This window comes from Rhamphochromis longiceps, linkage group LG6 (genome assembly GCF_057381845.1).
Source record: "Rhamphochromis longiceps isolate RC_006_pf linkage group LG6, R_longiceps_female_GT1.1, whole genome shotgun sequence".
NCBI lineage: Eukaryota > Metazoa > Chordata > Actinopteri > Cichliformes > Cichlidae > Rhamphochromis > Rhamphochromis longiceps.
Window position 1 is genome coordinate 19,824,886 of NC_140562.1, and position 18,415 is coordinate 19,843,300.

Sequence of the window (18,415 nt, forward strand, 5' to 3'; positions counted from 1 at the left end):
GACCAGTCTCACGGATGCTTTTCACAGGATGACGAAAAAAACTGTCATAATTCGTACAGCTTTAAATAGTACATTTAACTACCGTATAAGTGTGTGTGAACTGTTACAAACAGATGACTCCATCGCAAGTATTAACTCCGCTATTACCACCCTCCGTGCAACAATTACCCAACGTGAACTATGATGCGGTTTCGCTGGTCACTGCATGTCACCACAGATCTTGCATAAAATTCACAGAGATGTGTCAGAAATTAGCATTGTGAGCAGTTGGGCATTGACGGTTGTCTTTCACTGTGAATATCAACCACGGCGCTGGTGAATAAGTCCTTTCTCATCTGATCTTGTCACAAACTCCTACAGACCTCTATGATGTCAGAGCCAGTCTGTAGGTTCACGCTATCATGAGCATGACTCCTGTTAAATACATTCGTCGGGCTAAAAGGATCCTGGTAAAGCTTACAATACAGTAGGCAGTAGTAGCTGTTGGTGAATAAAGTGTCATAATGATAATTTACAAGGTCCACTCACTTCAGCGTGTGGTGAGTGCTTATTACACATTGTTGCTACTCTTACCACCATTTAACTCTTTTAGAGCCTAAAATTACTCATTTACAAATCAACATTTGAATATGATCAAATATTAATACAGTGTTGCTTCAGTGGTGGTTACATCTCAGTGATTGTTGCAACTGGGGTTAGCTGATACTCTAGATTTTTGTTGTTCTGGACAAATAAATAACACTTAAAGTCACCTTAAGGACCATTTTAAGTCTAAAACCATTGCATAACTATACCTGAAAACTACATATAACTATACAAGTACAAGGAGGTTTGAATATATAGTACTTTCACCTGTTATTAGTTACCCATTAGTAGAAACCAGTGCATAAGTACATAACAGATGATGGGATTTTGAAACAAAGATCGAATCATACAAAATATTTATTTTGCATAAAAAACATTTAAATTTAGTATTAAAAATTCTGAATATGTTAGAATATGTTATAAAAACAGCATAAAAAAACATACATTTCTCAGCTGTCAAACACTTTTTGTGGTCAGAGCCAGGCTTTCACTCTGATGTGTACAGAGATTTTACCAGTCTTTAAATATAGTGGAATAGTTCTAAACTGTATACACTACACCCATATATACTGCCTAGAAGAGAACATACCCTTAATGTCCTTAAAGGTTTAATATATCATTGAATGAATGGCAATTATTCTCCTCAGAAAACACAAAAAAACCTGAAAATTAACAATGCATCACCCTAAAAAGGCATCTACATGGATGTTTTTCCTATAGATTAAATGTCTATATATTTGCAGGATATATATATGATTTAATAGGTGCATCTTCTTAGTATTGCTTGTCTTTGAATACTGAGTTGACTATGTGCTTGGCATCGGTGACATGCAGGGAAATATAGATGTTCAGCGGAGAAAGAAACGTCTCTATTAAACCTTTGCTGTCAGCTCCAAATGATTTACCATTCCTGCTATAACATATATGGTAGGAGAAGTACATTCAATAGATGGCACTGTTTCCCAGGCCTCGGCCTCTCTACCGTCCTCACTGCTGCACAGCTCTCTCCATTTCTCTCTCTCTCTCTCTCTCACCTCTCCTGGGAGCCTGGAGTTGTTCTGTCTAGAACCCACTTCTCTAAAATGTTGAACAGACTCTTGGCCAAAGCATACCTGGAGCCATTTCAAGCAATATCAACCACTGAATCAAAAACATCGCTGCACTCATTGTATCAAAATATATAACTGAGGATTGGATAACAGTTTTGGTTGAGATGGATGATCTTGGTCTCACACACACACACACAAAATGAAATTTATATAAAGATCAAGGAGATTTATAGGCAATAACATGCGTTTATGCTGTGATTATAAAAGTGTTATAAGTCAGTGCAGACATGCCAGTGATATTCTCTGCATGGTCCAATATATTTTTACATGCAGTATTTTCAAACAGTTCACAGCTTTGTTGGAATGGCATGTGCATGGGCAGGTATATATAGCTACCATCCTGACTTAAATTGCTTTTTCACCTGGAAGAGTCACGGTCACTTTTTATCGTGCTGATCATTCAGAGACGTCAACAAGTAGCACGGGTCTGCTGCCACAGCCAATCATTAAAGGTTTTCAAAAGCCTGTTTAGAAAAGGTAAGAAAGGCAGCAGGATGAACAAATGTTGATTTGTGTAACTTAGGGAGAAATATTGTTAAAATACAAGTTGGGATGTGCAACGGTTGAGGAGAGAAGGAGATGGAGGAGCCAACTAAATGATTTGTGAGACAATTTTTTTTCTTGTCTGAATGAAAAATTTAAAAAAATGTCTTTATGTCTGCGAGTTTAAAAAAAAATAATCAGGGACTTTGACTTGTGAGTGCAATTAAACTGATGCTTTCAGACAAACCTGCAGAAGCATATTAAAAATGAAATCATTTCCACTGGTGCCCCCTGAAGTTGATCTACCTGCAGATGATTGACAGCTGCAAAGACGTCTGGTTTAAGACTTGCAGTAAGCGGTGAGATTAATTAGAGTGCTGCGTGGTGTTGTTTGATTAATTATAACACTGATCACAGAACGGAAAAGTGTGGAGGGAGAGAGAAAGGCTGAAGCTTGATTGATGAGTCAGTGTGACAGGGAAAACCGCCTCAGCTCATGAGATTCTCTCTTAAACCTTGAAGCTCACCAGCTCATTCTTTCTTTTTCTTTCTTTCTTTTTTTGGAAACCTCAAGAGCACAAACACAATGTGTGTTCAGTTTCCTTTTGTTTCTTCAATCACACGAATAACAGGGTTTCAAATAGCATAGCAGCCACTTGGTTCACATCGAGCTACCTTCTTCGTGGAAGTTACACCTGGAGCATGAGACAATCAGCGTGGTTGCTAGGTAACGGGTCTCCTCATAGTCTGTACCGTAAGCTCCCAGCGAAGCAAGCTTTGCTCAGTGAATCACTCCTTACATGACAGTAGTGGACTACAGTAGAAGTAGATATGCTCTGCGTGTGCGCCTCTGCTATAGGTGAAGTTTAACATCAATACTCACAGGATGTATCCTCCCCCCCTCTTTTTTCAGAATGGTCACAGCAGGAAAAGGACAGATTTTTAAAATAAATATCACGTCTTGCTTTCGACTTCGGTGTCCTGGTAAATGTTAACAGCTGACTGGGACAATAATTGAAACAACTTTGCTTTTCATAGTAGGATCCTCTCTTATATTAAAGTGACTCACTGCAGAAACTTTGCTAGGCCAGTTGGCATTGGATCAGTTCCCATTTCTTCATTTCTTCTTCACAGCTACTCATATCACTTTACAAAGCTGATGGGGAGTGTTTTAACCATCAAATTTGTATTTATTTGAAGCATTTCTTTTCTCTTATGATGATCACCACCAACTGCTGAAACAGTGCATGTTCCCCACTTACTGGCTAACCTTGTCTGATTGGATGATGATTGGAAACAACTAATGATGAACGAATTAGTTAGCTGCATGTAAACGATGGCCATACTAGGGATGATCCAGTCTCCATCTTGGTTATTTGAATCCAAACGTGACCTCAGTTACATAGGAAGGCAACACGATTAGCACTGGCTCTCTATCTAACAAGCTGGCAAGGAGCATTTGTTATATATGGTGATATTAACTGGGATGGCAGAGAAAACGAATCTCTTTAAGCAGCATATGCATAAGTCGAATGTGCAGGCAAGAAGCAAGATTTTTAGTTTCTGTTTGCAGTCCACTCGTGGTTCAAGTACTATTGACCAATTACGCTTGAGCAAGCTTTGGTGGAAGGTGGTAGTTTGTGTGGAAAGCAAAAGAGGAATGGCATTTGTTGAAACACATTGCATAGCCATTGGCTATGTTTGTTTTTGTTGTGATTAACACACACAAAAAAAAAATCTGAAGAAGTCAGCAGACTAACTTGACCTGATTTCCTGGAGAATTATATTTACCAGAAAACTGACAGCTGACTTCTTAAAGCGTGTTTTACTACATCTGAATGCTGAACAAATGAAGGCTGGATCTCACTGAGAAATCACCTCCATAATAATTCTTATCTGTTTTACTCTAAAATGATTTTTAGACATTAGAGAAGACTTGAAACTAACAATTGAAACTTTGAACCCATGAGGTAAATGTTTGCTTTTGTCGTAAATATGATGCAACGTAGGATCATTTCCCCACAAACTTCAATTACAATTCTTTTTTACAAAGAGTCTTTTTAATGACTGTGCTGTCCATTAAAGAGACTGCGCGTTTAATTCACTTCACTTTAATTTACTTCACTATACAGAACCCGAGGCCCAATCATTTTCTTATATACACGAATGAATACTGAGAAAATGAAGAGAAATAAAGAGTCAGGTGATAATTCCTTTGGGGTGTTGCTACTTCCAGCTACGCTGACTAGTTTCTGTCTGTAAATTTACTTTCCTTTATTTTTAATGAAAGACTAAGTTAGTTACTTCTGCTGCTTATATGATTTCCTCTTTTAGGAAATCAGGAAAAATAATAGAGTACAGTTGAACAGCACCGCATCAAATCCTCTGCTGAACAAAGTCAGAAGAGGTCCTTATTGTTTGTGAAGTGTACAAGTGTATGGGGATATATAATCCATGGTAAATCTCTGTGTAATGAGCAGTTATTGGCACTTGTTTTTGAGGAGCCCTTCTCTTCAAGACAAATGAATGGTTTATGATGATGGAGACGGCAGCACTGAAATCTGCCCAAATGCCTCTCCGGCTCAGCTCAATAGTGTTGTTTTCCTCTCCTCATCGGTTCCAGCCATCTGTTGCTCATTTCATATCTGTCCATTGCATTTTGGCCCTGGAACCTCACATGTTTTGAAGCTTCGGGTTAGTGTTTGAATTAACTATTAAAAATGTGGCTTGCCATAATATGGGAATTGTGAAGCAATAACACCATTTCAGAAAGTACCGTGCAATTTAACGTTGCTCAAATGACACGACCATAACACCACAATTTGCAGAGTTTGTTCACCCGAGTCAGCTGTAGTGGTAGATCCACTACACTTTTAATTCTGCGGTTTTTCATATGAGGACATAATGAAAAATAATATGATCCTTAGCAGATTTGTACATGAATACAACCTCAGATGAACTACAAAAATGACATATTGCACTGTTTGTATTTAATAAAAAAAACTGAGCCAAAATGCAGAAGCAGTGTATGAAAAACTACATACAGCCTTACTGCTTCCAAAGAAATTAAGGGGTATTAGAAGCCAGGGCCTGCTAATCAAATGCTCCACATGAACTGATGATCAGCAAGTGTGACCACCTCTGTAAAAGCACAAGTCTCTGCTTACTGGGAGTTTTTTGGTTAGCAGAATGCCAAGGAAGAAAGACATCCACAATAACCTTAGAGAAGAAAGTGTTGCTGCCCATCTGGGAAGGGTTACAAGACCATTTCCAAACATTTTGAAGTCTATCAGAAAGATTATTCACAAAAGGAAAACATTTGAGACAGATGCCAATCTTTGCAGGAGTAGAGGTCCCAGCAAATCCGCTCCAAGATCAGACCGTGCAATGCTCAAAGAAACTAAAAAAAACCCCCAAAAAACCCAACTAACAGCCACATGTCAGACTGTGCAGACTTCAGTTAGCATGTTAAATGTTAGTGAGTTCAATGAGAAAGTACAATTAGAAAGCGAATGAACAAGTGTGGCTAGTTGGAAGGGATGCCTCTTGTCTCTAAAATGAATATATCAGCAAGGCTGATTCAACTTGACTGAAATGCTGGGACCTTAAGAGAGCTGTGGATAAAAGAATGGCCACACACCTCAACAGTATAAAGGAAAGTGGGCCAAAACTCCTCCACAATGATGTGACAAACTGATAAAGTCATACAAAAAATGATTACTCCAAGTTATTGGTCCTAAACGTTGCTCTACGAGCTGCTGAATCACGGGGACGTGCTTAATTTTCCACCAACTACTTTTGAATTTTGGTTCCGTTTTTGTTAAATAAATAATCACATAGTGTAACATGTCATTTCATTTGTGGTCCTCCCAGCTCTCAACAACAAAAAACAGGGTGCAAAAAATTTGTCACATCACCTCTTTTTAGAAATTGGCCTAATGGATCATCTCCAGAATATGCTATGAAAAGTTTTGTGTTTCTTTAGCCGAAAATCCAAAATTGTTTAAAATTGTTTAACGTGTGATCTGTCGACTATCCAAAGTATGATGAGGTGAGGATTTCTCCGTCCCTCACTTAGTTATTCCTCACCTTTTGGATATAGTTTCCTGCAGCACCTTTGGCATCACTGCCTGTAAGTTTCTTCCCTCATGTGCAGGGTTTCATCTTCTCCCACTGTGCGAATGGTGTCCTTGAGTTTTGTGTTTTGTATGTGTGGCCTGTCTTCTTCCCAGGTCGTCATGGTGCAGAGGTGGCTGTGTAGCTTTCAAAATGTATCACTGCAGATCTTTTTACCACCACATTTTAACGAGTGTGTACAGGCTACATGTAAATGACACGGGCAGAGTACTCCATATCCCAAACCAGCATTTAAGATCGAAGGTACCTTTAAATGTAAAGATTGTGATTTTTGACCTTGATGATGAGGAAATACCTTTTTTTGAGACATAAGCTGATATAGAGCAGGCTGCAGATTTATTTTGGACTGGGACACTGTTGTGGTGCTACAGTTTGGCACAGCTGCTCTTGTAAAAAATTTTGATACCCCCAATAAGAGTTCCGTCTTTTACTGTGATTAAATCCCTCCGGCCTGTTTGCAGTAAAAAAATCTCTCTCCTTCTCTTTCTCCAGGTCCCCTTCCTCCCACACCCTCATATTTGCCTCTGCCTCCCTCATCATTCTCATTCTCTCCCACTCCCTACCTCTGGTGACCTACACAGAGGGAGACACAGGTCACTGAATTCAAGGCTGTGTATTCACAACAACAGTCTGGTCAAAACTCTTGTAAACCGTCTTTAACTGCAGTCACACCAAGTAACTGTAAACAGGTTTGTTTTTTTTAATGTCAAATGGCAGGTTGGCACTATTGGATTTATTCACCACTTCTACCAAGGAGCATGGACTATTTATGGTTGCAACTGTCTGTGTCTGGTTTTTATCTTTGTGCTCCTAACAGGGGGGAAATCTAGTGGTTTTAGCCACCTCATGACCTTTCTATTAATACCACCATTAGACCATAGTTAGCTTACTTTGGCAATGCTTCAGTGACTGAAAACACAGGCTAACTGGGGAGATTGCCATTGGTGTAGATGTGCCCTCTGAGTGCTCTCATAAGTTTCTCTTTTAAACAACTTGAAAATGTTTTTTTTTTTTTAATGTAGTGTAGGTGCTGTACAGACAGATGAACACATCGAAGCAAAAAACCTGCCGTCCAGCGTTACCTTGTTCATTTTTTTTGCAACTTGCTGGTGCAGCAGTGGTGGGCATATACTTCAAGATTTAGTCCTGACATTGCTTATATCCTGTTCAATCTCAGCCATTAGGTTTGATCTCTGCAGAAGCATCACTCAATTTGCCAGATTCTTTAAAAAAAAGAAAAAAAAATCCCCCACATCTGACCTCTTTTTTCCTACAGTCATACATCTATACCTGTTTCCTTTCACTCTCTGCACAGCCGTATGACTGACTCCATTTAGCCTACATTTGTCCTTTGACGATGACTGATTGTTAACCAAATGCCCTAATTGTTTAATTAGGCTGGGGCCAGAGAGCTGTGACAGCTGCAGTGTGATTCATGTATGCTGCATTTTCAGCAGCAGTAATGGCTAGATGGCAGGCAATGGAGGCGGTGGGGGTGCAAGGAATGATGCGGCCTTTGGCAGGAGAGCTGGCATCTGTCACCCATGTCAGCATAATGGGAGTGAAAAAGGCAGTCCGAAAATGCTGCCAGGTAACCCGTGGCCTCCATTTTTCACAGTGGCTGAGTTAAAACAGCTTAAAACTGTGGTCTTATGATTTTTAGCAAGTCAGACCATATTTGTGATGCTCCAAAGTCACAGTTCTACTAATAAGTCGCTGACAAGTAGACGTGAAACGACTGACATGGACGTGATCAACGTGAAGCTCCATCTTGTCCGTTTTTTAGAAATTATTTTGTGGCCTTGGTCTACTGCATAGGTGTCAAACTCTGGCCCGTGGGCCAAATTTGGCCCGCAGCCTAATTACATTTGGCCCGCAAAGCCATACCAAATTACTATCAGAGCTGGCCTACTGGTATTATACAGCTAATATATATATTGTTTAGTATTAAGCTTTGCTTGTTCCATATTCAGTTTTTCAGCAAAACATGTTTGAGTCCATAAGAAAAGATTCATTCTTATATCTGGAGGAATAAATATATTTCAATAAATATTAACATTAGCCCGCAACTTTGTTCCAGTTTTGAATTTTGGCCCACTGTGTATTTGAGTTTGACACCCCTGGTCTACTGGCTGAAAAAAATGAAGCTGGCTCTTTGGGCTCCGGGTAATTGTGATTGATTGGCAATAATGTTAACATGCAGATTACAGTCAAAACTGTTCAAGGCTCGTCTCTATAAAAAACGAATTGCATTTAATGTGTATATTTATTCAATCATTTTTAATCGAGCCAGCAACAGTAAAAGTCGCATGCTTCCCCAAAGCCCCATGAGCAGACTGCATGTAGTAGTTGTTGAAGTAAATATTAATAGACAGACAAGAGCGCCGGCTTGAATATTTCAAATCAGAGAGGCTGAATGGTGTGACTGAGTCCAAGCCTGTGTGCTGCGCTCCATTAGTGTTGTGTTCCCCACTACAACCGTCCCCCAGGGCTGCCGAACCAAGTGGAATACAGTACTGTGTTCGCAATCTGCGCCAGCAGTCTTTCCTCAGTGGCTGCTGACTGTCTATGGGCAAGTTTACTGTGGGAAGAGTTGAATCACATTTCTTTAAGCAGTCTTCAGGAATAGCTCTCAGGGCTTCTTAAAGATCCTTCAAAGCTCTTCTTCAGATATTTCTGCCTTTTCTTCTGTTCTCTGCCAAAATGATCCCGCACTGCTTCAACAATAGCCAGGTTTCATTTGACGTAGACGTGACGTCGACGTAAAGCGCGAAATTTGACTGGCGGTCGGAAGTGAAAAAGATAAGCGCAAAATCACAGACAGACAGTACGCAAAATGCCTATGTCCTGTTGTGTTTACGGATGCTCCAGTAGGTCGACCCGAGAAACTGATAAACGGTATTTTAGGGTACCAAAAATAGCCCAACGAAGAGGAGAAAATTGGAAAATTCTAACCGAAAAACGTAGGAAAAAATGGATTTTAAATTTACGTTTACAGTCGGGAGGAGCAGAGTCTGCCAATGCCCGTGTCTGCAGCGACCACTTCGTCAGAGGTAATGTTATGTTTGCAAACGAACTTATTAGCATTAGGTTGTCGTTAAATTCTCGTTTACTTAGTGCTTTTAAGTTAGTAGTCTAATATTGACTTGATTGGGACTATAGGCTGCCCAAGTGCTTTGGATGACGAAGAGTCGGAGGACTGGGCTCCGACGGTCAATCTCGGCTACGAACGAAAACCCAGATCGGAATCAGTTCTCAAACGAGAGAAAAGAATGAAGCTTAAGGCAGAACAGCATCGATGTGCAGAGGCGATTTTGGATATGCAACAGACGGCTGAGAGCCCGGATTTGAGCCTACTTAATTAGGCTACTAACCCTGCCATACAATTGCAATGAGCTGCAATCACTTCTCCATCCTCCTTTGCAATTACCCAAGTCTTCAGAGGTGTCTCGTTAGACCTCTGAGAATGGTTTACCTTGAAACAAACAACTGTCACTCTAACGAAGTCCTAAGGATGTGGCATGTTTGTTGACGTTAAAGCCGCTACCGCTAACTGTTAGCGTGTTTAAGATAAAGCAATATAAGAACAAACACTCACCCTTGCAAACACCAAACTGTATCCATCACGGAGTCGTTTTGTTCCAAGGTTGTGGACCCACCCGCTGACAAAAAAATTGTACGCCTCCAGACTCTTGAAAGCTTTCATTTGCTGCCTAGTGTAGTAAGAAGTCTGGAGGACCAAGTAGTTGGTGATATCCACAGCCTCGATAGTAGGCAAATCCTTTACTTCTGTGGTGTATTCGGACATTTTCAAAGAATACGGATCACGTCCGATATATTTTTTAACTATCTGTTTATATCTCTCCCGAGAAACGGGGTCTAAAGTTGCACAATAGCTGCTCTCCTGACTCTCCACAGTGTCCTCCATGTTTACTTCCGCCCTCCACTCAAAAATCGCGCTGCCTCCGCACGTCATCAGAACCACGTGACCGCAACCCAACTATTTTGAGGTCCGGGCTCTGGGAAGACCAATCCATGACTGGTGATGTTCCACTGTGTGTGTTTGAGATCACCGAAATATGAAGCTCTTAGCAATTACACTCCCTCCAGATGGTATTTTTCACAGAATTTTGCAGATTTCCATAATTTAGTCTCCAACACCACTGGCTGAAATACAGCCCCAAACCATGACAGAGCCTCCACTGTGTTTTACAAACGTCTGACACTCACAGTTGTACCTCTCTACTGAGCGCATATAATGACCACAGTTTAACCAAATTTTCAAATCAGACCTGTTGCCAGTAATTTTCAGTCAAATTCTTGTGTACTTTGGCATAGCTCAGGGTTTTCCTCCTATTTCCCTTCCTTAGGAATGGCTTCTTGACACACATTCTTAAGTTAGGTGCCTTTTTTATATTTTATTCTGGTTAAATAATAACATAAGTGAAAGGCCATTCTTACCTCTAATGTTATTATTTGTTAAAATTACTTTAAATATACTATGGTAGTAGTATATATGTATTGCAGACCACTGTCTATTCCTTGGTGTCTTGAATTGGCCCTCATTATTTTTTTGCTCACTTATGGACAGAGCTTCACAAAAAGCTGAACACCGTACACACATGAAATCACTCAAGCTTCATATTCTGACCTTTACCGTACGTCAGCAAGAACCACTACAGTCAGAAACAGATTTTTCTATCTCTAGCTGCAATAATTGTATTTTGTGGAAAGCAAGCAGTAAGACCCAGGAGAGCAACAATCAATAACAACATATATGACAGTAATTCAATCAGACAGCATGAAAAATGAAGTGGTAGGGTGCAGGTGGGTTGCAAAGCATCCTGTAAATGCACAGCAGATGTGAGAAAGCTAAAAGATGAATAACTCACACACACCCTATATGAGACCTACCAGCTGGATGTGTAGGGGGAAATCAGCTGATGTGAAGATTACAGTTGTTTCAAGACTGTCTGGCTTGGTTGCTGTGCTCTCTGAGTTAGTGATATGAAAGGAAGGAAATGATTTCTCTTTTAGCTCATAAACACAATGTGGTGATGAGTAGAAGGACACTGAAAAGATGGCTGCTGGACAGACAGATCGTTGGCAGGTGCGATGTTATCGATGGTTACACCCTCGTGCAATAAAGAGGATGTATATCGTGTCACGAGACGGGTGATCAATTTGTTTCACTAGCTCATCTACATGAGGCACTTTGTAGAGGGTATAGCAAACATGGCAGTTTGCCTTGGAACAACAGCTGTTGTCGCCACATTTCAACCGTTTTTCTCAAAAATAGAATTTCGACTTTAATCTTGAAATTTCACCTTTATTTTCAAAATGATCAATAATATTTTTTTTTCTTAAAGTGGTCCTAATGCTCATTTGAACTTCAGCAGGTTCTCTTGCCAAAACACGTTGAGTTTCTGCCATGTGCTTGGCTGATTACATAGTATAGACATTTCAATTTTAATGCACCACATAATAAAAAGTCTGCAAAGCCTTCTTATGAATATTCATCAGTCGTTCAGATCACATTGAATTCTAGCTTTCATGATTCTTACTGTAGACCTACCTTATTTGTCACTGCCAATGGCAAGATGCTCACGCTCATAATGTGTCATCTTGTGCATGTGTATATGTGAGAGAGAGACAGCCTGCATCTCATCATGAAGGCTTTAGGCTCGCTTCAGTGAGGTTAGAGTTGTAAAACCTTGTCTCAAAGATGCTCGCTGCATTTTAATCACATTCAGCAGTTTTTTAAAAGACCGATAAGCAGGTTTAGTTTGGTTAGCTAGTTTAACTTAAATCTGCCAATGATATTGTTAGAAAACTGTTACAGTCAAATAAAGTACTGAAGAATAATTTATTTTTACGTTATACAGCCTTCACCATCGCTGTAATGTTGGCTCTTCACTGAGCAATGATGAAAACCTGTAGAGTTTTATTACTAAACTCCATCATAAACACTAAAATACAAACTTAAAGAAATATTGTATTGATGAGTTTTAACTCTGCAGTCATATATGAATAGCTCTCAGTGGAGTAGAGTAAAAAACACTCGATCAGTATTTTAGAACTATTTGATAAAGTTTGGAGACTTGATCCTAATGGTTAAAACACACCCTGACTTATAGCCTGCAATATGAGTCGTGCTCCAGACAAGACTTCCCATAATAAAACATTATTTTATTAGACATAACTATTAAAATCTGGCGCTGTCGCTTGACACGTTTTCTCACCCTATAAGCCTCTATCACAAAAGGTGTTATACGAGGATTCAGAGGTTGAGTTACCTGACGACGAGTTTTACAACTTTTTTTGCGTTTTTGTGCAAAGAAACGTTCCTAAAAAACTTAACAGTCAGTGGTGTACAGGGAAACACAACCTGCACTGATGGTGCAAGAATCAAACAAGGAAGAAGAAGCAAAATAGTCAAAAATATAGCTGATGCTAACAAACCAAAAAACAAATTTAAACTCCAAACTATTAAAATGTGTATTTGCAATGCACAAGAAGGTGAAGAGTCGCCTAAAAACACTAAAAAGATTTAAATGAAGTACATGCATGATTTACAAGGTAATAAAGAAGAATTACTTAACGGTTACTTAATACAAATTATTTTATTAGAGATCTGAGAATCAGAATCAGAAATACTTTATCAATCCTTCACTTTTGTTTTTCTGTGAATATTTCACTACTCAGCAACCTGTGAACTTGTGCTCTGTACTTTCCTGACCTGTTCTTCTTTGTCACATATTCAGTCCTGGTGTGCCTGTCTTCCCTGCTTCTGGCCAAACCTGCCTGACCCACTCTCACTCACAAACCAGAGCCTGTGGAGAAAAAGTGAATCATTCCCAGTATATACGTTTGTGGAAAACAGAGAAGTCTTCCCTGCAAATTCCACTTGTAAAAAATAACCACAACAGACCTGTGCCTGCGACCAGTGGGAACAGTGAACACTTACCAGCCTGTGGTAACTAAACTTGAGCCTACAAGACCACTGTTTGAATATCAACATCAGTAACATCCTGAAAAGTTAAATTGCTAAAGGTCATGAATTAAAAAGTGTAAATTAAAGTCTTTGAAAGTTTTCCAGCATCCAGCTGGTGTGAGTATTTCTAAAACTGCTGCCCTATTGGGATTTTCCCACACCAACATCTCTAGGGTTCACAGAAGATGGTCTGAAAAAGAAAATATCCAGTGGGCAGCAGTTCTTGAGCCCGGATAACGTCTCACTACAGCCAGAGTAGGCAGAGTATCATGTGCATCCTTTAAGACCGCACAAAGTGCCACTCCTGTCAGCTACGTACAGGAAACAGAGGCTACAATTCACACAGGCTCACCAAAAAATTAGAAAATAGAATAAAAGTGCTTCCTGTGATGAATCTCAGCTTTACTGCTGCAACAACTGGTTGGGCCAGAATTTGGTGTTAACAAAATAAAAGCATGAATCTTGTTATGTATCAACCATTCAGGCTGCTGCTGGTTTAATGGTGTGGGTATTTTTTTTTTTGGCACACTTTGGGTTTCTTAGTATCTAAGGAGATTTGTTTTGTAATTTTGGTTCTGGCTTATGTAATATTCTAGGTTTGGTACGTTTAATTATTTTGTGTATTTTCTGGTCTTATGTTACCTACTCTTTAGGTTTCTGTTAAAATGCCTCCCTGTGATCCTCGTCCCATGCTTTTTTACTCTTCTCCCCATGTTTGTCTCTGGTCTCTGTTTAATGTTCCCTTTCCCTCTCCTCTCCCTGTCCTAGTGTCAAGTCCACGTGTGTTATTCTGCGCCTCGGTTGTTTTATTTTGGCAGTCTCTTGTCCTGTGTGCATTGTGTTCAGTTTTGCTTCCTGTCTCTTTAGGCTGTGTTACCTCCAGCTGTGTTCCCACCTGTTGCCCATCCTCTCATCATCCTGTGTGTGTATTAAGTCCCTGTGTTCCTTGTCGCGGTTTCCCGTTTGCTGTGCGTTTCCCTGAGCTCCTTGTTTCCCTCGCTACTTCTAATTATCTCCTTTTCCCTCAATTCTAGTTCCTAGTTCCCAGTTTCTGTATTCTTGTATGTTTATGTTTAAGCGTGTTACAGCTAATAGAGCTGCTTCTTTTGTTTATCCCTTTTGTTTCCAAGTCCTGCGTTTGGGTCCTACTGGTTTCTTGAACTCTGGTTCTGTGCTGCTATCATGTCAACGTGAACCAAAATCTCTGAGCAATGTTTCCGGCACCTTGTTTGAATCTATGCCTCAAAGAATTAAGGCAGCTCTGAAAGTGAAAAGGAGTCCAATCTGGCATTACTAATGAAGTGCCCAGTGAGTGCATATACACACAGTCATTGGGTATCTAGAACTAGAATTTTTTCTATAATCTGTTTTTTGCTAAAAGTTTTGTAGCACGACTCATTTTGCTCGTCAGGCAACGCCAAGAATAAATGGCAAAAATAATGATTTAGGTCCAGGTAAGCATTTTTCTTTCTCAAAAATCATACAGATCATTATCTATTATGCGGTTTCTATATCAGAGCAGGCAGATTGAGACAGAGGCATGATCAAAAACTGCACAGACTAATGGTAAAAGCATTGTTAGCAGGAAATTTACTGCACAGTGTGGCTAACTGTATTTTTTACTTAATTCAACAGGAATATGCATACTGAATTATTAGGATGTGGTGGATCATATATTCTTCCTGCTTTTTAAAATTGTTCTATTTTGGTATTGCATTCAGTAGGCTTACATGAATATGCAGCAGAAGAAAGCGCACAGTGTAATGCATGCTGAATGCAAAGTGACATGGACATAGAAATGGATGACTGATTACATCTGCTTAAATGGTGCTGTGCTTATAATAGACCATCTATTCCCCTCTGAGCTGACGCTACCAAACACAGGAGATGAGGCAGTAGTCGACTATGACCACGTTACTCCAGAAATGAAAAGTTGTAAAGGCTCCTTTGGTATCCAAAGTATGACTTGGGTTCACGGGAAGCTCATTAACACAGCAAATCCCCTTGATCTTTTCCAATTAACTGTCCTGGCCAGGATGATGTGAGACATGCAATTAACAAAGGCCAGTGGCTGACTCACCCCTCATCCCCCTATTTCATTACTGGCAAGCCTTGGATCTGAGTCAGATTCAACAGCTGACATATGTGCTTTAACAATCTAAGTGCTGTGAGTTTGATGCGTAGCAGGTCCTCTGTGCTGTAATTATGGAGATGGCCTCCTGTCATTGGGAGAGTTGGTTCAAGGTCTCGCTCAGATGGCGAGGGGTAACACATAAGAGTTGATCATCAAATGAGGGAGACGATCAGAGAGGTGTCTGACACCACACAGATTTTACATCTACACGCTGCTGTGTTTGAGCTATTTGTGTAATGGCATTACTCAGCTAGATTCACCATTGTTTCCTGTTTTGTTTTTTCATTCCTGTAGTGAAAATGTGCTAAAAGAGGCAAATGTTAATGTTACAGACACAAACTAGGGCATTATAAATCCACATGTGATGTGAAAAACAGAACCTTATCTTTGTGCTGTAGTGCAAAATTAGTAGGTTAAGAAAATGTAATAATTAGTTTTGACTACAGCCTCATGCAGATTTTTTTCCCTCATATTGCATGACAAGTACCGATTAGACAAGTGATATAGCCCCAAGGGAGGCAACCCGATATGAGACAAAAGCGTCAAGTCATTGCATTCACTTCCATCTTCACTCTGACACTTGATCCACTCCAACACAGATTTCCAGCAGAGAGCAGTTTCAGTAGTCCCCATCTAACTAGATCTATATGCCCACATGCGCCTGAATCAGTTTAATTCAACACCGATGAGTAGCCATGCCAACGTAGTGGTTTTATCTGGGTTTTAATAGTGGAACAACAAAAACAGTTCAGCATGTTCCTCTGTTTGTCATTCAGCAGCTATGCTTTGAGGGTGCTTGGGAACAGGAGGAGACTGTCTGTTTCAAACACCCCACTTGCAGAACGCACCTTGACCATGGCATTAATCCCACCTGCAGCTACGATTGGCTAATTGTTAGTCCTCCCGTGGTGCTCATTAAACGCATTGTTGTTGTTTTTTAATTGAGAAAGTTTCACATCACGATGCCAAATGAATGAGTCAGCTCACTGGTGTGGACAGACACAAAGGTCCTCACCCAGGCAAGAGGGGAGGGATTTCAAGGAGAAGGTGAAGGAAGAGTCAATTTGCAGAGCTGTTCCCTTTAGTATCAAGCAAAGCCAAGCTGAACTCACTGCCTAAATTAAAACACAGGAGAAAAAAAAACATATTTTCCCCTCCCCCAAGTGAAGCTGTAGGAGCACAGAGAGCATGGAGGAAGAAAGAAGGAATAATTTCCATTAGGAAAAGGAAACTTTACCAAACACAACGGCAGATCGTAGGTGTACTCAAGAAAGCTTCACTGCCTTCCTCTATTTGTACAAACCTATTTTTAATTGTCCAACATATCCAAAGAGGGAAAAAAAACCACATAAAATAAAATGGAGCTGAAGAAATTACCATGCTTTAAATACTGAACAGCTGCCAGTGTGCAAAAAGCTTTGAGTCTTTGAAAATGTAGTTGGACTGAAAATGTGACCTTACCATTTTGACGAAAATGACACAATTAGTGGAGGGAAGGGGAGAAAAAAACAAAAACGACAAAATGGAGATTCAGAAGCCTCTTTGGAGGTATGATTTGCATGTCCTGTGAAGCGATCATGTTAGTGGGCACACAGACTTCCTGGCTTTAAATGAAGAATTTGCCGCCCACCAGCACGGACGCATGCAGTTCCCACAAACCAACACATGAAGCCCAGTATGTATATGCACACATGAAACATGGACATGACATTGCATTGACTCAAACGCTTTCCCTTAAAGCATGCATGATTATGATCATTGTTTTTGCCTTAGTTCACCTTAAAAAAAACAAACCTTTGAGGATTATATTACTGTCTTTTTCTTTGGAAAAGAAAAGTGCAAATAAGAAAAAGGAAATACTAAAACCTCCTCTGAATCCAATCTTTATTTTGAATTTGGTTTCAAAAATGAAAAATGCACCAGGTTTTTCTGTCTATTCCTCCGTCTAAGGTAGCTTCTTGTTCTCAATACCCGCATGGATGTGTGTGTTGTGTGTGTGTGTGTGTGGTTGTGTGTATTACTGCTACTGTATTTCTCTGCATGTGTGGGCAGCTGGTAATCAGTTTTAGTGAGAGTGAAATTCAAACTCCTTGGTACTATCTGGGTAGCTGCATGGATTCAGATTTCTGGCACTGTAATGTCTCCGCATTTTCATTTTGTTTGCTATAATATTCAGCGCCACATTACATTTAATGTTAATTAAATGTAAAAAAAAAAACTCTAACCAACACATTTTGAAAAAAAGTTGATCATCGAATGTGAAGCAATAAAGCTGCCAGGGTCATGGTAAACAGGAGAGATCACGCTGTGCTAGAAGCAGGGTTATCACAATACAAGCTTGATACCAGAAATCAGGAAAATGCAAAATACTTTTTTATACTGTGGGGCAAAAAATATAGGGGTGGGTTACACATTTGCCTAATAAGTAAATAATAATAATAATAATAATAATAATAATAATAATAATGGATACTTTATTGATCCCCATGGGGAAATTACTTGTTTTTCTCTGCATTTGACCCATTCACTCTGTGAAGCAGTGGGCAGCCCACTAAGCAGGCGCCCGGGGAGCAGTGTGTAGGGACGGTACCTTGCTCAGGGGTACCTCAGGGTAGCCGTTAAGTGGATTCGAACCGCCGACCTTCCGATCATGGGCCGACCACTTTACCTACTGAGCTATCCCTGCCCAAATGATCCTTCATCCAATCTTGCGAGGAGATACAAATCCCTTCGGCTTTGCATCTGCTGTAAAACTCTGCCCATATATACATAAATATGTGGAGTTATGGTGATCCCTTGTGAATACAAACAATAGTGTCAGTAAAAAGTAAACAAATAAAGAGTTTTTATAGATAGATAGATAGCGATAACTGTAAGGCATATATATATATATGCCAAAATGTTAAGACTGTAGTGTCAAAAAAACAAAAAAAGTCAACAATATTCTCAGGTTAACTGAGGTAGTGGTGTGCA

At 39.9% G+C, this 18,415-nt stretch overlaps 1 protein-coding gene across 3 annotated transcripts in view; it reads left to right on the forward strand.

Moving 5' to 3' along the window:
- The first annotated feature begins 9,022 nt into the window (after positions 1-9,022).
- nr3c2 (nuclear receptor subfamily 3, group C, member 2) overlaps positions 9,023-18,415 on the forward strand; it is a 139,050-nt gene continuing 129,657 nt past the window's right edge. For all 3 annotated transcript variants that reach the window (XM_085409615.1, XM_085409616.1, XM_085409617.1), the window contains exon 1: positions 9,023-9,367. The gene's annotated coding sequence lies outside the window, so the exon portion shown is untranslated. The remainder of the gene's footprint in view (positions 9,368-18,415) is intronic.